At 47.9% G+C, this 19,175-nt stretch overlaps 1 protein-coding gene across 1 annotated transcript in view; it reads left to right on the plus strand.

The window, feature by feature from the left end:
- Window positions 1-70: 70 nt before the first annotated feature.
- Slc45a4 (solute carrier family 45 member 4) overlaps window positions 71-19,175 on the plus strand; it is a 72,043-nt gene continuing 52,938 nt past the window's right edge. The window contains exon 1 of the mRNA XM_005354517.3: window positions 71-521. The gene's annotated coding sequence lies outside the window, so the exon portion shown is untranslated. The remainder of the gene's footprint in view (window positions 522-19,175) is intronic.

The following is a 19,175-nucleotide window of genomic DNA, read 5'->3' on the forward strand; positions in this document are numbered from 1 at the left end:
GACCCCGCGTCTTTCCCCCGCCCCCACCCGGCCGCTGCGCTGCAGCCCGCACCTGCCCTTGCTCGTCCGCATCTTCGGCCCCGCGGCCGCGGTGTCTGCCTCCTAGCGCACCGGCCCGGGGCCACCCCGGCACTCACCTCCCGCCTCTGGCGCTGGGTGCGCACCTTCCTCTGCCCAACCCTTGCTAACTTCTGGGAGTTCACCGGCTCTGGGCCCACTACCTTGAAATGCTTCTGGGCCACCGCTCTCTATCCTTGTCCCCCAACATACATTGCTTGCAGCGCTGCTAGCCGGTGGCCTGACCCTCTTGCGGCCGCCTTTATTTCCCGAAGCCCACCTCGTTCCTGGAGAAGACGGGAGGGAGCACTACGCTCCAGGTGCAGAGCCTCGGATTTGGAGAAGCCCCCGGTCCCTCTCCCATCTTCCCAAGTCCCTTGAGCTTAACCCATTCCTCTCCAAGGTGTGCTGCGCTAGATGGGCGCCCGGCGAGCACACTCCTGCGGAGGGCTTTTCCAGGGGAGGTATGTGCAAGTTGGGGAGCACAGCCTACTGGTTAGTTATTTGTAATAACCTTAGAAGGTGGGGTCAGCCACGGGTGGGTAGAGGCGCTAGGTCCCCTGGGGAGTCTGGGTCTTTTGCTTTACCCTGTGGGATACTGATGGAGTGTGGCTTCAACTTCTGCCTCAGTCTCCCCTTCTGGTACCCTAGCTGACCACACACTGGGGTTTGCAGCTTCTTGTTACTGGGATGTTCAAAGACTCATGCCTGGCAAACAGAATTTGTAAAGATGAGCGATTGAAGCAGTCGTTTCTAGTGGTCTTGTAGGCCTCCAAAACTCAAGAGAGTGGGCCACAATACATCTGGGTGTCTGCCCCCCCCCCTACGGTGAAGTGTGTTCCCAGCACATTCCCTGCAGCTGGCTCCACTGACTGCTGACAGGTAGGGTGTGGTGGAGTCTTTCCTCTGTTATTTTTCCTCATAGTAAGAAAGCGTTAGTAAAAAGCTGCAGGGGTGCCTTACTGATTCAGGGTGACAAATGGCTGGTCACTGGAACTGGGAACCTCCGCCAGCCTTGGAACAAATGTGAACAGCACCCTCAATTTGCTGCTTCGATCCAAATCCTGCATGAGAAGAGCAAGTTGATGAGGGCTTTGCAGAGATATTTTACACAAGCTGCTGGGGGGCGGGGGGTGGGGGGGAAGGCAGTGACCGTGGCCTGAAGCTGTGTGGGCTCCAGGTGGGAAGAGACCCCAACATGATGAGGAAATCAAGTGCTTTGGGGGAGGGATGGGGGAAGTAGGTCATCTGCAAATCCTACACTTCAGGAATATTCGTGCCGATTGTTTTTGTGACGGATGCTGAAAAGTTGTTCCTTTGAAGGGTTTGAACCGCGTGTTAGGTGTATGTGGGGGTGATTTATTTGGGAGACATCCCTACCACAATCCCTGGGCCTGTGGAGGGAGGCTGCCCAGGGCCAGCACCCAGTGCTGTGGAGGATTCACTGGCTTCTCTTGCAGAGATGCTGTGTGCTGCAGCTTTGCCCCTTGTCGCATCGTGAAAGCAGATCAGAGATTGGACTGGGTGATCTCCAAGGTAGCTCGCTTTTAACACCCTGCAACTTTGCTTATTGGAGAGGAGGGAGTGGGGGAAGGGCTGAGGGAGCTATAAACCGTTCTTGCCCTTCTCTGTCTGCCCTGCAAGAGCTGCAGGGGAGGAGGGGGCTGTGATGCTGCAGCTCCTGGTCTCCTGTGCAGGAAAGGAGCGGCGAAAGGTATTTGAGCTGGTGTTTAGGGGGTGCTGAATTGATTTCATCTGTGTTATCCAGAAGGCAGACGAGAGGATTGAACAGGGTGGTGTTAGGGTCTAGGATGCCTCTGTTGCCCTGCTCTATGCCTTCTCACTGTCTGGAGGACCATGGTGCCCCAGCTTTGAGTAGCCAGCAAGGGGTGGTTTGTGACAGCTTTGTGGCCTGGTGTTGAATAAGCATGACTGGTGATCATTGTAGGTGGCAGACAACCCCAAATTGCTAGTGCCCTCCTGAGGAACACCCCTGGCAGAAACGTGCCTGTAATTTGTGGAACCAGAATGTGCTAGAAGCTGTGTTCTTGTTAAGGGTGGGTGAAGATGCTGCTCTATTGCTCGCCTCCTGTGGTTCCCTAGATTTTTTTTTTTTAATCATAATGTAATTATGTCGACAAGGGTGCACTTAGTAATATGCCATTAGAGACTCGACTGCAGGCCAGGCGACACGAATGCTCATTGGCGTCCAGTGAAGGAGCAGTAGTGGGGACAACCTCATGCATGAGGAGCCATCTTGGGGTGGAAGACCCCATAAGCCAGAGTCTACAGAGGACTCAGCTGAAGCACCTCCCCCACCAGCTCCCAGACAAGCTCCTCTTGTTTGCATTAGCGTAACTGCTCCACCAAAGTCAATGAACAAGGATCTTTTTAAATGCGAACTTTCAAAACGTGCCTCGGGTGCACCCCCCCTCCACTATCAAGTTCTGGGGCCTGTGAGTCTCCTTTCAGAGAAACTTGAGGCCTCTTCCATGTTGGTGGAAAGGACAGTCCTGTTCCCAGCCTGAGGAACCTGGTCAGGCTCACGACAGGTACCTTTTATGTGAAGGCTGGAGTGTGTCTGGGTTTTTTTTATTGTTTGTGTATGTTTGGGATTTTTTATTTTTTAAAGACTGGGTTTGTAGCTGAGACTAGCCTTGGACTCCTGATATTCCTGCCCCTATCTACCTCCCAGGTGCCTCCTCCTGACAGGTGCTGGAATTACAGTTGTGTACCTTCATGCCTGGCTCTGTGAGGTAGGCAGTTTTAAGAATGAAACGCTGTAGCACAGGAAGACTGATGCAGCAGGATTGAAAGTTCAAGGCTAGTCTGGCACACATAGGGAGATCCCTCTTTTTAATTTTTAATATTTATTTTTATTATTTTAAGTTGCGTGTTTATGTGTGTGTGTTGTCGTCTTTGTGTGGGTATGTACGTGAGAGTATAGGTGCCTGCATCCCCCTTGGAGCTGGAGCTTCAAGTAGTTGTAAGCTGTCTGATGTGGATGCTGAGAATCAGAACTTGGGTCCTCTGGAAGAGCAATACCTGGTCTTAACCACTGAGTCGTCTTTCTAGCCTGAGGCCCTATTTTTAAAAAATAATGAACTGGGCAGACTCAGCAGGCATAGCCTACTTGTGTGTTTTAGTTTATCACTGTTAGCTTTCCTCTTGCTCCTTTTCAAGGGGCCACTCTGTTCCCAGGTAGCCCCTTGAGAGCAGTGGCCAACCTTGTATCTTTCTTGGAGGGCGAGGATGTTAGTGCCTCAGAATGTCAGGCAGTCGTTGTGGGATGGCTGAGTGTTTCTGTCTCCATTGATGGAGTTGCTGGACTGCTGAGAGCTGTGGTGAAGGACCCAAAGCCTGAGTCTGGAGAGAGGATAGTCCCAAGTTCCCTGTAGCTCAGCTCCTGCTTGGGTGTGGTTGTTATTTGTTTTTATTTATAATTTTTTATGTGTATGAATGCTTTGCTGCATATATGTTTACTATATGTATGCCTGGTGTCCAAAGAGGTTGGAAGAGGATCTCCTGGGGCTGGAGTTACAGATGTTTCTGAGCCACCAGGTGGGTACTGGGAATTGAACCCAGACCCTCTGTAAGAGCAACAAGTGCTCGAACCACTGAGTCAGCTCTCCAGCCTATTTAGTGGTTGTTGCTTTTTTGACATAGCATCTCAGATAGCTCTTGATTGCCTTGAATTCACTGTGAGCCAAGGATAATTTCTGATCCTCCTCCCTCTACCCTACAACTGTTGGGGTTCCCAGCATGAACTGCCATGCCTGGCTTGGGTTTCTTTTGAAAAAGGGCTAACACTCTCATTCTCTTGTTCATCCTTATTTTGTGCTAGATGTAGCCTCCAAGCACTGGGGTCTGAGGGTGCCAGAATGACCACAAGTAGAACCCAGAACCCTCATGTTTCCTGGGATCTGCTTTACCTTTTTTGTTTGTTTGGTTGGTTTTTTGTTTGTTTTTTCAAGATAGGGTTTTTCTGTGGATCCCTGGTTGTCTTGGAACTCACTATGTAGACTAGGCTGGCCTCGAACTCACAGAAATTCACCTGCCTCTGCCTCCTTAGTACTGGGTTTAAAGTACACCAACTTTACCTTTTTGATCCTTAAGCTTGGCTTCCTTGCCTCTTCAGGCCTGGGAGACATTGTACAGACTAGGCCTCCCTGTCTTTAGCTGAACCCCCACATCTATGGAAGGATCTGCTCAGTTGGGTAGGGCAGGGTGCAAGTAAGGTGCCTTCTACTCTGGGTTACTACATGACCAACAGATCTCACATGGCCAACCCCCGGCTTGAGTTTTTGTAGTTGTGTCTCTTGAACTTGCAGAACTTGGTTTGCCACCACATCCCCCGGTTTCAAACATGGGAAAATCTTGAGTAAGAAAAGCCACACTTTGAACTACAAGATGAGGCATTGAGACATTGAGGTAGGCATGCATTTGGCTCTGTGTAGTGGTCACTGTACTTTGTGTACAAGTCTCACTGCATAATTTTAAGCAGTCACTTAGATGTTGTAAGCCAAAGTATACTAAATAGCTCTGTGTTGCCAACAACTTAGTCATCATTTGAGGGAAGTGCAACCAATCAACAGTGTATGATTTTTGGTTTTGAGTAAGGAGAGTATTTTTCCATCAATTTAGGAGAACTGGGATTGAATTCTTGGCCTCCAGTGTGGTACTCACACTCCACCACTGTAATACACCTGTAACTGTCCATCAGCTGTTTGGGTTTGGTGTTTATATGCGTGTTCGTGTGTGTGTGTACATGTGTGTACAAGGCCAGAAACTGGGTATCTTCCTTTATGGATCTCTACCTTCATTTTGAATCAAGGATCTCTTACCACACCTGGGGGCTGGCCAGTGAGTTCTAGGCATCCTCTTGCCTCTACCTTCCCACCCCATTGCTGAGGTAAAAGGTATGTGCCACTATGCCTAGCCCTCCATCTGTTTTTAAAAAGCTGTTTTTGTGTGTCTGTACATTAAGGAGAGACACATACAACCAAGTAAATGTGGGGGTCAGAGGACTACTTTGTAGCTTGCCAGGCTCACATGGCAAGTGCCTCTATCTGCTGAGCCATCTCATTGGCCTTCCACGTATTGATTTACTTATTCATTCATTTATTTACTTTTTAAAATGTATTTATTTTTATTTTATGTGCATTAGTGTTTTGCCATAGGTGTCAGGTCCCCTGGAACTGGAATTACAGACAGTTCTGAGCTGCCATGTGAGTGCTGGGAATTGAATCTGGGTCCTCTGGAAGAGCAGTCAGTATTCTTAACCACTGAGCCATCTCTCCAGGCCCCATTTATTTACATTTGAGGGCAGGGTTTGACATCTATACTAGAGGTGTAAAATCACTTGTATTGGACAAGGCTGGGCAGGGCATCCCACACTCATAATCCCAGTGCTCAAGAAACCGAGGCAGAGGATTGCCTAAAATTTGAGTCCAGCCTGGCCACATAATGAATTCTAGACTAACCTGGGGCAAAGACCAATCCTTTCTCAGGGGGAAAAATAAGTATAAAGCCAGGCATAGTGATACATCCCTGTAATCCTAGCACTCAGGATGCTGAGTCAGGAGGGTCAAAGGTGAGCATAGGAAAGACTAACTTAGAATGCCAGAAGAAACCCTTATCGTAGTGGGTTGAATTTCTTTAAGAGAGATGTTTTCCAAGGTTTTGCACAAGTGCTTCGTACTATAGCTTTGAAAAACTATGGGCACATTCAAAATTATGGATACATCTAAACCTTTTTGTCCCTTTGTTTTATCTTTTTGAGACAAGGTTTTACTGTGTAAACTCTATAGACCAGGCTGGCCTCGGTCTCACAGAGATCCACCTGCCTCTGCCTCCTGAGTGCTGGGATTAAAGACTTGGGCCAGGCCACCACTGTCCAGCTCCAATTTTGAATAGCTTTAAAAGATGTCATTTGCAGTATATTGTAGTCATTTAAAAGTAAAATCCAATGTCATGCACTTTGGTGATGTCATTCCTGTCATCAGTGCCCCTTAAAAGAACAAGAACAAATTGTTTTTAATAATGTGAAAGTCACACCGCCGCTGATGGCGGTGATCCATTTCCCCCTGTGAAATTTGGTTTGAATGTAACTTACCTTTATACCGGAGAGTCTTTTTATTGGTGACTTTTTTCTTTCCTGTGACAGAAGTATGAGGAAATTGCAATTCAAAACATTTCTGTAATCTTTAAGTTGTGTCAGTTCAGCTCAGAAAAGTGGTTTGACTTTGTAATTACTGACTTGGTCACAGAGTTGGTCACAGAACCACAACTCATCCTCAGGCCTAGTGAGGGTTATAGCATATGTCTTAGAAAGCCATGGAATCAGAGTGGTTTAGTGGTGGACCTTTTAAGGTACCTGTCTCAGGGAAAGGACTTACTGAACTGTCTCTGGGACTTGTGCTGCTGGAGCATTCTATGAGAACAGCCCCCCCCCCCTTTTAAGAGAGCTTCACTACATTAGTGTACTTGTTGGCCTGGAACTTGCAGCAGTCCTCCTCCAAGTGCTGGGCTTAGAGCCTGAACACTATCTGACAGCCGCCTTTTTGTTTGGGTGTGGAAGGAGTGCAAAGGTGACCTTGGGGCTTCCCTGGCAGTTAGTTTCAGGAGATACTTTGTGGAGACTGTACCTGGAGACCCTGAGGATATTCTTGCTGGGTGCCCCACGCTTTTACATGCCACCTTAGATGCACAGTCCTGCGTATCTGAGGGACAAAGCCCTTGTTTCATCGAGCCTGTCACTAGAGATGGTCTGTCTTGCACCTCAGTATTGGGTTGCATGCTTTCTAAGTGCTTGGTGTTAAATGGCGGAAAGATGGGGAATTTCATAGGCCATTCATGGTTCACTTAGGGGTTTGCATTTTTATTTGGTTTGGTTAAAATGTAAGCCTGTGACATTATGCCTTGAGTTAAAATTTAATTTGCCAGAAAAAGGCAGCAGTAAGAAGACTAAGGTGGGTGAGCCTGGGGCTCCTTGGGGACTCTTGCTTATTAATCCAGTGTTCCCCTTTGCTAAACTTCCTCCCTCTGTGCTGTAGGCCTGAGGGTTCCTGTTGGCCTCTGGGATGAGAGCCATTTAGGTGGGCTAGAGAGGATGATGAAGAGGGCCTGTATTGGGAGACTAGGGTGTTGGAAAATTGGGCCTCTTCCTGAGAACCCATGATGGGCTGATGTGGAGCACTTGACTGCCCCCAGGTGCTGCTAAGGCATGTAAATATGCTGGGTTGTTGAGATGTTTAGTAATTCAACAAAGTACTCTAACCTCATGCTCAGAACAGCATGCAGTGGCTGGAGAGCAGCAGAACCAGGCATATGGGATAGTTTTGTGACCAGAGGGCCCTGTGTGCCCAGCAGTGAGCAGGATATTTTCCTGCTTTAGAGATCCATAGCCTGGCCCAGCCTGGCTTTCCACCTCTCTCTGGCCTCACTGCTGGTGTGGGTAAAAGCACATGAGAGCTGGGTGTGGAGGGTTACATCTATAATCCTACCATTGGGAGTTTGAGATCTGCTTAGGCTAGAGAGCAAGACTGTAAAAACCCAGGGAAACCAGAGAGTCAATGAAGAGTGCTTGAGCAAGACCATGACAGCATAGGGATGGGACCCTGTCTCCTTTGTTCCTGGGGTAAGAGAAGACAACTGAAATCAAAGAATGAGGTTGGCAGAGATGGTGAATGACCCCAGAATATGGAGCCTCATTGGCCTGTCTCCAGCACAGCAGCTGTTTCTCAGTTACCTTGGTATTTTGGGCATCAGGATGGAGAGCAGGGTCTCCTGACTTGGAGAATCTACATGTGCTGAAGGAAAGCAGGTACAGGAAAACATAGAGGTTTTCTTGCCTCTAGAAATAACTGCATTCCCCTGGGCTTCCCTCCAACATGCAAATATCCTCCCAGTCAGGCAAGCGACAGGAATACTGGAATGACCGTTAGTGGTTTTTCATATCGCTTATGTAAAACTGTTTACATCAAAGCTTGGATAGGGAAGCCCTCCCCCGCTGAGGCCCTGCACACCTCTGTGCAGTACTCCCCTCTGCTGGATAGAGTCAGGTCAAGGGGTGGGCCAGCCTGTTCTGCCACTGCTCAGCACCATTTAAAGGCAGTTCTGACTTGGGAGAAAGCTTGAATAGGGAGGTCAAGTTGTAGATCAAACTGTCCTGTTTCCACCATACAGTCTGTGTAGCCTGTAATTGGCAGGGGGTGTGTGTATGTGTTGTGGAGGACGTGTGTGATAGGGACCAACATTTGTGTCCCTAAGGCAGAGTGCAGGTAATTGCAAAGTTATTGAAAGCATTTCCACTCTTGTTGAATGAGTCATAAATGTTCTTAATTTTGAAGGGGGTGGGGAGGGGCCTGCACCTTTTACTTTTTTTGTGGGAGCTTGGCAGAGCCCAGCTTGTCCTGGTAGGGAGTACAGAGAGTGGCCAGCCCTGGCTTTGTGACCTTGGCCCAGAAACCACCACTGCTCAGAGCCTCAGCCTCTGTGTGATAACCATGAGCCCAAGAGATAGTTATTCCTGTGGAGTAGGCACTTGAAGGGTAGGAGTGACAGGCGCTAAGAGCACTGAGCCCTCTGATAGAACTCAGAATGTGAAAGTTAAATAACTTACCCAGAGCCCCATCACAGGTGGCCAAGCCTGGTGCATACCCAGGGTGTGTCAGGCTGCATGGTTCATGGTCTCAAGTCGATCACTAACTTAAAATGCTGTTTGTTTTCTGCCCAAGGAAATGTGGAAGTGCCATTCTTCCTTGTGTTCCAGCTCAAGGCCATTCTGCTGTGCTACCCGTGCCAAGAGAGTGCCTGCTGCTAGAGAAAGCTCATCTTGGCTACTGGCTGCTCAGCTGCTGGTCCTTCCTAGGCTCCTGTATTAGGAGTGTGTCAGGAAGGATCCCTGGGGGCAAGGAAGGTACTCATTGGCTGGGCGCTTGTGTTGTCTCACCTGGTTTCCTAGAGCTGTGAGGATAAGCAGTTACCCCCTGCTGTAATTCCCTAGTATTGTCACATGACCAGTGGCCTTGGTGAGCCTGCCCCGGTAGTCAATTCTGTCCCTGTCTCATCATTCCCATTCTGCCAGCTAGGCTGTGAGCTAGGCCACAGTAACGTTGGTTCTGAGGTCTATTCTATCCTGATGGTGGTTCTATATGGCCAGACTTCTGGGCGTGTTGAGCAGACAGGCACGGGAACATTAAGCTATCTTGACTTCTGACTTGGACCAGTTTGGGAAGATGTCCAAGCAGGTAGTACCTGGTCTCATCAGAAGGTTGTTTTTGAAATTTGTTGTTGGTGTTCTCAGACGTAGAAAGGTAACAACACAATAAGATAGTGTCATCTCAGCTTGTTACCCAACAAGTTATCTACATGTTTCTAGTCTGGACCATTTTTTGTTTTGTTTTGTTTTATCTTATCTTAACATGTCTTGTTATGTAGCCAAGGCTGACCTGGAACTCATCCTTTACTGCCTTAGTCTCCTAAACTCTGGGACTGCTGGGATTCAGGCATGTGCTACCATGTCCTAAAAGGTTTAGTGGTTAGGTTCTGGAGGTGGAACCTTACATGCTAGGCAAAAGCTCAACCACTGAGCCACATTACCAGCCCTGTGCTTCTAATTAATTTTTTTTGTTTTTGTTTTGATACTGGGCCTCATAGAGCTGAGGCTGATAGTCAACTGTATAGCTGAGACTGGCCTTTGAACTCCAGTCCTCCTGCTTCTACTTCCCAAGTAGAGAGTATATGCATATGGCCACTATAGCTGGCTTGTTTTTTCAGTTTTGAGTGTCATTTTCTCCTAACACCCTATGTGTTACGGAATGAGTTGATGCTTAAAACCAGTCAAGTGTAGAATGAAATCAAAACAGGGTTTTGAAGGAGTAGATTGGCCTGTGGCAGTGTCACCAACAATTGAGGGAGACTTGGGAGAGAAACAAGCTCTGCCCGCAGGTCTCCAGGGCAGAAGCAGCTATGGGTGCAGACGGGTGGCATTGTCACCACTGTTATCAGCCCACACCGACAGTGTGCCATCTCTGTGGCCAGGGAAGCTGTGTCCTGATAAGTCGTCTGGGAGTGATGCTGGTTTGTGGTGTCAGGCCAGATAGGGTTTTTATGTGGGTCTGTGGAAGACTGGAAGACATCAGTACAGACCATGTCTTCTGCCTATAGAATGGCACAGGAAAGCAGTTGAAAACAGTCATCAACAGACAAGACAATGTGGGCTTCCCCATGCACTACCCACATCCTGACCACCCAGGGATTTGTTGGTCCCAAACAGTTCTGCTTTACTTAGGACTCTTAGGCCTGTCATCCTGCAGAACTTTGCCTGGGAGCAGGCAGGGAGTTCCTGTGCCTATCTGTGGCCCTTTTTGCCTGGTGCCCTGGTGATCTTAGTGGCTCCAGGGAAGACAGCTGTGATGCTTATACTTTGTACAACACTAGAAGGTGAATTGAAGAGTTCTAATCCCTAGGCCCCCCTTGGGAAGTGAACGTTTTTGGTATGCTGAAGTCAGTGGGATACCAGGATCTTAGCAATACTATAGGCTGGGGCCTTAAAAACAACAGCTTACTTCCCATGTGCTTGGAGGTTGGAGATTCAAGAGCAGGGTGCTCTCAGACTGTCTGCTGAGGGAAGGGACAGCTGATGCTTCAAAGAGATGCTTTGTGGCTATAGTCTCATGGTAAAAGGGGCAAGACCTTAACATAACTTCTTCATGAAGATGAGAATTTCACTCAGGTCTCTACTCTGATGACTTCATTACCTGATTCACCTTCGAGGTAGGGTTCCTGACTGTGATTGGAGGGTATGAGCTTTCTAGCCATAGCACTCTCTTTGGTTAGTTGTGGGTGACCTTAATCACCATAGAACCTAGATGGCACAGTGCACAGTTAACATGCTTTGAAACCATCCCTGTCTTGCTGTTGGAACCAGTTCTAGCAGGCCCAGTGTGCACTGCCTGCCTGCCTGAAGTGCTACATGTGCTTTGTATCATCCATGTTGCATGGAGACTGAATCATCCTTGCTTGGGCATCTGGCTCCTGTACTATAGAGTATGCTGAGCACAGTATGAGATGAGCTAGGAAGTGACCGTGACCTTTAGGATATACAGAATAAAAACTCATGGTTCTGGAGCTGGGGGTGCTATGTTATCCATTCTGGAGGGCCACACTAGGTTTTGGCTGTGTCTTAAACGGCAGTTGCTGTTTTAGAAGATGAAGTTGACAGGACCTCTGCTTGCTTCCAATTGTTTTCATAGGCAATGAGAAAGGCAGGGCCTGGTCCTTAACTTATTGGGAAGGGGGTGGGCAGGCCTGGGTGGTGGCCTAGTCAGTCTTGCTGAAAGGGGCATATCCCCCTGCCTCATAACCAGTAGACCAGACTGGATCCCAGGCAAGAGTGTAGAGTCCTTGACCTTGGAAAGCCATCTTCTGTGGCATTTAGCACAGTTTGTTTTTGACACCTATGGGTTTGTTTTTATCCACCACATCTAGGAAACAACCCATTGGAAACAGTGTTGGTGTGTCTAGGGTCACTTGCCCTGGGACTCACAGCCTGTGGGCAGCTTACCTGACCACCAGTGCCTACCAGTAGCTCAGGAGACAGGTGAGATGGCTTAGCTGAACCTTTCTGGATACCTCTAGGTGCCGTGGTGCAGCTTTTTTGTGTCTTGGGCCCTGCCACATGGCAGCAGGTGTAAGGACTCTGGATAGGATCTCTTTGGGTCACCATCCAAGTGATTGAAGTTTTGTGACAATATTGCAGCATAAAGGAAGCTGTGAGGAACTGTGCTCATGTCTAAAACAAAGGTCTTCCTCCTCTTTCGTGGTGGACCAGGTTCTGCCTTTCTCACCTAAGGGGAGAGTGGTGATCCTGAACATTCTGTTCTATGCCCGAGGCTGGAGGTCTGCAACAGTAGAACTTGATGTTTTCCTCCCAGGCTGTAGGACTCTGGTCTGAGGGCTCACACCTGTAAAGCAGTCATGAGAGATCTGGGGAAGCCCAGTGTCCCTCAGATGCTCAGGGTGAACTTTCCCACTCTGCAACCTGCTTGTCTTCTGCAGTCCCCTTACACCCCAGCCTTTTGCACCACAGCCTTCATGCCCCTTGTTGCTCATGCTCGTCTTGCCATCTTCAGACTGGCCAGTGCCTCCTTTGCCAAAGTAGAACAGACTGCTAAACTTTGCTTCCCTTTTGAGTTCTGTTTGTTTGTGTTGGATTTGTTTGTTTGTTTTTGTCTCTATAACCCAGACTTATCTAGATGATAGCACAAGCTGAACTTAAACTCCTGTTTTCAATAATAACTTTATTTCTTTATTTTTATCTCTCAGTAGTATTGGGTGCTAGACAATTGCTGTAACCCTAAGCCGAGCCTCTGTCTTGACCTTGAACTCCTGCCTCTGCCTTCTGTGTGCCGGAATTACAGCTGTGGGCCTCCTGCACAGTTTTTTTTAAATCACTAATGGCTCTGGGAATCCTATGGAGTCTTGGTGTGTATATAGGCACATGAGGCTGTGTACATGCAAGGGGACTGTTGCTACTGTTGAAAGACAGATCATGGGACCCTTGTGAGCAGAGCGGGGGAAGAGTACAGTTAATGTAGGACTCTGCAAAGGAGTGCAGGGTGAGAGAGCAGCCTGCTGGGAGCTTCCACCCCAGGCCTTGGAGCATAGGATGAAAGAACAGAATCAGAACCATCAGGGAGTGAGGGCTGGCCAGGGTTGGGGCTTCAACAAACGGGTGCAGTTAACTGATGATGACCCTGACTGATCTGAAAGAGTGCTTGGCCATTCTCCCTTGGAGTCATTTGGCATGGCCCTTGTGTGGTGAGAGCCCCTGGCTGTGAGTTCATGAGTACTTCAGGTCTTGCGGGGGGGGGGGGGGGGCAGAAGCAGGAGGAGGGATCATACTTGGCCAGTGTAGCTGAGAAGGCAGGACTCAGAGGGGTGTGGTGGGTCTAGCTGCAGCTGTAACCTCCTTGGGGGGGTTTTCTATGAGTGTGCTGTAAGAGCCATCCCAGGGATGGTGTGAGCATTGTTAGGCCCTGGTTTCTGCCAACTGCATTCTAGGGTGGCTTCACAACCCCTGCATACCGAGCAGGCAGATGCAGGGTCTCCAAGAGCCAAGCATGGCCTAGATTGTAAGCTTAGTTTCTGGAACCTGCAGGAAGGGGTGTGCTGGGCAGCTTGCTTAAGCTGAAGGGGGAGGGAACCAGGACGGTTTATCTGGGTATGGGAATGTGTTGATTATGAAATGTGAAACCAGGGTTTTGCTGAGTCTGTTGCTAGCTTTGCCTTTCCTCCAGAGGGCCAGGCCTGGGTTTCTTCTCAAAACGGAGCTCTAAGACCATGCACACAGAAGGCCCAAAACATTTAGGCTCACCTCTCATCAGGCAGAACACTCAGCCTGACTGCAGATGCTAGTACCTCTGTGCCTCCTTTGCTTGGTTTGACGGGACAGAGTGACAGTTTTACATAGAGTTGTTTTTACTTGTGTCTGTCCCTCAGGATTGCTTTTAGAAAACACAGTTTGACCCATGTATACTACCAAGTGTGTTTGCTGAGCTCTGGAAGGATCTTAGCCTGGTGACCTGGCCTGCTTCTTAGAGTTGCCTAAACTTAAAAGCTATCTTTTCCTGGAGGAGGAGGATGGGGAAGGCCTTACTATATTGCTTTTTCCCCACCTCCTTTTCCTCTTTCTTTATTTTTGAGACAGGCTCTCATTATGTAACTTTGACTGTCCTGGAACTCATTGTTTAGACCATGCTGGCCTTGAACTAACAGAGATCTGCCTGATCTACCTGTCTCTGTCTCCTGAGTGCTGGAATTAAAGATGTGTGCCACCACGCCACCGTGGCCATGCTGGTTGTTCTTAAATTTGTAGGTTCATGTGTCTTCCTACCACAATCTAGGGAGAGACTGGGGCTACAGGCATGTGCCACTGTACCTGCCTTCTCTGTTTTCCTTTTGGGATTTTGTTTTTTAAGTTCTAGAGACAGAACCCAAGGCCTCATACATACCAGGCAAGAACTTGCCTTTGAGTTGCATTTCCAGCCCCTTTGTTTTTCTTTCTTTCTTTTTGGTACAGACCTAAATTGTTCAACTAAATACTAAAGGCAACAACTGAAGGAGGATAGATTTTAAAAAGTACAAAAGGATGATGTCATAACCACACAACAGAAAGTCCTTTAACCAGTTTTGAGACTGTGTGGCTCTCCTCAGCACCCTGTCTCCAGCCTGGGGCATCTTTCTTTCCTAGTCACGAGTATTCCTTTTGGGATCTGGTAAGAGTTGTACCTCTTTCTCACAACACAGATTGACACGGTCTGTGTCATGTGGTCATGTGTTTCCTAATGCCTATCTAGGGAGGCCCCAGTTTGCCCTGTCTATAGATAGGGTGGGCTGCACAGTCTCTGGGCTCTGGGAATGGAGGCCACAGGGTCTGGTTGTTAGAGCTGAGGGAGCTTGTGAACTGGGTGGCTCCCTGCTTGCTAGCGTTCCTCTTCTCTGTCCCCTTTAGCGGTCAAGCCCTAGAGGGTTGCCCTTATAGCTTTTGTGTCTATCATCATCATGTTGACAGGATTAATGACTAAGACTTTGGAACTTTGTCCATGCCAGATATTTACCTATCTGCAAACCTGTGGAATTGAACACCATGCAAAGTGACTGTTGGCTGCTGTTGTGACAGCCTCTTTGTTGGAATATTTAGGGGAGTTAAAATTAGCAGTGAAGCACCACAGAAAGTCAAGGCTGCCTAAAAGAACCAACAATGTCACATTTAAAAATGTGCCTGAGATAAGACTTGGCAGTGAAGGGGAGGGGAAAGTGGAATTTTTTTTTCTCTCTTTCTTTCCTTCTTTCTTTCTTTCTTTCCTTTTTTTTTTTTGTTGAAAGATTTATTTACTTATGTACATGAGTGCTCCGTTTCCCTGTACACCAGAAGAGGGCATCAGATCCCATTACAGGTGGTTGTGAGCCACCATATGGGTGCTGGGAATTGGACTCAAGACTTCTTAACTGCTGAGATATCTCTCCAGCCCCCGGAAAGTGGAATTTTCAACTCTGGGCAGAAAAGATAAGAGAATGGCCAGAAACTTGTAGCTTGTGGGACCCTGTGGGACCTTATTGCCAGGACCAGAGTTTTGGAGAGAAACCCTGTATGTGCATAACTGCCTAACCCCACAGCTAGATAGGCTGCACCATACTGCCTTTGGAGGTCTAGAAACTGCAGCCAGCTTTTAAGGACCCCTAATAGATCTCTCAAGTCCCTTAGGGCAAGTGGCATAGTGTTTGGATGTAACCTGTATGGTTCTCCTTTATCCTTCAGGTCATCTCTAGATGACTTTAACCCCAACATAGTGTAAATGCTGTATAAACAGCCACTGTGGTATGTTGTTTGGGACTTTTGGCAAGAAAAATATGTTCTCAGCCCACCTGAAGTTTTGTGAATATTTTCTACTTGCATTGGTTGGGTCTGCAGAAGTAGAAGCCAGTTATATGAGCAGCAGAGATATGGACTGTGTGAATGCATGTATCTATATGACAAATGTATTCCTTTGTATCTCATCTGATATTATCTTACTGTAGAAGGTAGCTTATATGTCGCATTGATGTGTTCTGATATGTCACTGTTATAGTGCACATGTATAAATTACATGTAGTATGTGCTGTATATTGAAGTAGGTATATCATATTAGACAGTATATTTCCATAATACACTTTTCACTTTCTCTTTTTATAAAGCTATTGGGAACACCTAGCTGTCAGGGCCCCAGTTCTGCAGTAGCTCAGTTTTGGTAAGAGCTGGCAGATGATGGTTCCAGAGGACAGGATCTGAGCCTGTCCTGTTAGGAACCCCTGAGTCCTGACCTGCTGATCTACTGTGGTATTTGGATACTGACCACAGGTGCGGCAGGAATGAGGTGCTGCTGCTTTGTCTTGTACATGTCTCTGACTGGGCTAGAGGACTAGAGTTGTCTGCATTCTCCAGCATTGCTTACTGGCTTCCCTTAAGACCCCCTTTGCAGAGGCCACAGTCATAGGGACCTCTAGAGTCTCTGGCATGTGGCCACTTAGTTCCTCTTACGATAGGAAAGCTGCTCCCATTCTTTGTGGCTTCTGTGGATATAGTAGCATCTGGTATCCTGGCAGGCAGGCAGGCAGGCCAGCCTAGGAGAACTCCACTCATACCATTTATAAAGGTCACCACTGCCATCATTCTGTCCCTGACAAGCTGTAGTAGTCAACCCTTGTTTTCCATGAAGAACCATGATTTGTTTAGTGTCACTTCTTACTTGTGGCTTAAGTACAATTTCCTTCTTTTCAAGGTAGTCTCTTGCTATGTAGCTTGAACTCAAAAATCCTGCCTCAGCCTCCTAAGTGTTGGGGATTATGGAGATGTGTTACAATGCCTGGCTATCCTTTCTTCTGTAACAGGATAAAAGTCTAGCACTTTTTACCACCTAGTTCCTGTGTCCTTTTCCTACATAGTGGCCTTTCTGATAAGTGTAGGGGGCTTGCCTTTCCTCCCTCATCACCTCCAACCATCATTGCTCTGACCTCTGTGCCCAAGGCTCCCTGGAGCCATTTTCTTCGGGTTTTCTGTCTAGTTAGGCTCTGAGTCACAGCTTACTAAGTTTGTACCCTGTTCCTTTGGACCACACGCTCACATTTTGTTTCTTCCTAGGATGATGGGACTTTCCTAACCCTCACCCTGCATGGTCAAGGACTATCACCAATCAGATCTCATTCTAGTTTACCCATCAACTTAGCATCCTGTGTATCCAGCTCCCTATTGGCTTTATATGGAAGAAAATACCCACAGAACACCCCCCCCCCCTTTCCTGGCAGTGGTGCTATGATTTACGGTGCAGGTGACCCTGGCAGGCCCCATGGCGGGTAGGAGACAGACAGATATGCCATGCGGAGAGAGTTTGGGTATGGAGATTACTTAGTGGATATTGGGAGGGTATGGAAGGGCAGGGGGAATGAGGGAAAAGAGGAAAGAGGAGGAGGGAAGGAAGGAGGCAGGGAGGACAGGCCAGCATAATTATAACAAGTGGTGCTATAATAGGTAGCTGGCTGGGTGCCTTAGGAGCAGAACAAATTGTCCAGCTGCTGCCATATTCCCAAAACAACAGGTAGAGGACTGGGGTTGGGTATCAGCTTTGGACCCAAAGCAGCACTGTGTGTAGACTCTGTAGTAGAGATAGCTGTGTATGGATCTGCTGGGCCACCTGATTGGTGGGTAGGGTGCATAAGAGCTCCATAGCTCTATTGTGTCCCCTAAAAGTGAACCTCTTAGGAGAAGCTTCTCTTGCTGCTACAGTCCATTTTGTATTGACAGGATCATCCCAGTTTGTTTTTGAACTTGCCTTAGCTCAGAGTGCTGGTATCCTCCTATCCCCAGGTTTGGCTTTCATGTGGGCTAGTTTATCTTTTTACTCCTTTCTCTTTTTTTTTCTCTGTCTTGGAAGTTTCATGTGCAGACTGAAGAGTTTTTTCCTACTTTGAAAAATATCTCACTGCTTGGGAAGATACTTTGATAGATTCCTTAGTTTGCCCTAAATCTCTGTGTTTGGAAGAGTGGAGCCTACATGGTGCAGGTGGCTGCCCAGCTGTGTAGGTCACCTTCCCTGTGTCAGGTTCTCTGTCTTTCTAGCTCCCTACAAATGCTTGGATGTATTTTTGTATATCTTTCTACACTGTGGGACCGTCTGTGTCCTGTGTGTACAGCAAGTGCTTGCTAACCAAGTTTCCTGGCCTTTATAAACCTGGAAAGGGAGGGCCTGGCTCCTTCCCTGCCTGCCCTTTTCCATCTCACATCACCCTTGCCCTCTCACACATTTTCCCAGACTCACTCGTCCAGCTGACAAAGGGGAGGGAGTACCATTCCAGCCTTGCTCCTGGAGAATGCAGCCAGTCAGGCCTCACCATCTGTTCCCTCTTTCCTCATCTGGATGCTTGAGGTCTTGAGGTTTTCCTCTCTAGGCCCTAGACTGAACACCTCAGCCTGCCCTTCTTTCTCTAGAGAAGTTGGGGGTCTCTGGAGATGCTACAGAGAGGACAGAGTGGAGGGAGGAGAGGGAGGAAGGGCTCTGATGCCCGACTGTGAGTTTCTGCTCTTTCCTGCTTCAGTTTCGTCTTTGTAAAATGAGACTAATGCTAGAGTTCCCCACATAGGATTGCTGTGAGGTTAGTGAGCTAGTATAGAACTAGAAATTGGCTCATAGGAAGCACCTTGTGAGTTTCAGCTATGATTGCTGCACACCCACATGAAGCAGTTGAGTAGGCAGTGTCTGCAGGGAGACGGAGATGAACCCAAACACACAGGCTCTGCAGTTCTCATGAGGACAAGCATGAGTCCTGAGGATGGAAGTGCTTTTTACTTCTGTGGAGTTGTTGATATGTGGTGGGGCAGAGCTGAGTGTTGTGACCTGCGAGGATCCCAGCCACTTCTCATGGGAGAAGGAACGGGTCAGGCTCTTTTGGGCTGGAGCAGGGCTAGATGGATGACTGGGAGGTAGGATGAGCACTGGTTATCTGTGGCTAACGTTGGGGTGTAAGGTCCCTCCTGTGTAGAGCTGGATCTAGGTTTCAAGATGCTGATAGGTGGCTGTTGAGGGAACAGCTTGCCTGGAAGATAGAGGTAGAAGAGGAGAGACCCACACATGAGTGAGTGCATTGACCTTCAACTTGATTGATCTTTCGTCCTTCATCTCTCTAATGCTGGGATTAGCAAGCCCAGTTTACATTAATTTTTATAGTCTTTATAGCCTCCTTTAAAGAAAAAAATTTATTTTTGTGTATGTGTGTGTACACATGTGCCAGTGTGTAGGTGCACATACACACAAAGGCCAGTGACAGTTTAAGGGAGTTGGTTCTCCCACCTTGTGGGTCTGGGGATGAAAATTGAGTTCTGAGGCTTGGCAGTATGCATCCATCTCTTGTTAACTGAGCCACCTCTCTAGTCTTTTTCCTTCCTTCCTTCCTTCCTTCCTTCCTTCCTTCCTTCCTTCCTTCCTTTTTTTTTAGACTTATTTTATGAGTCATGTATATGTGTACACCATGTATGTACCTGGGGTAGTCATAAGAAAGCATTGGATCGCCGGGCGGTGGTG

This window comes from Microtus ochrogaster, chromosome 15, assembly GCF_000317375.1.
Source record: "Microtus ochrogaster isolate Prairie Vole_2 chromosome 15, MicOch1.0, whole genome shotgun sequence".
In the NCBI taxonomy this organism is placed as follows: domain Eukaryota; kingdom Metazoa; phylum Chordata; class Mammalia; order Rodentia; family Cricetidae; genus Microtus; species Microtus ochrogaster.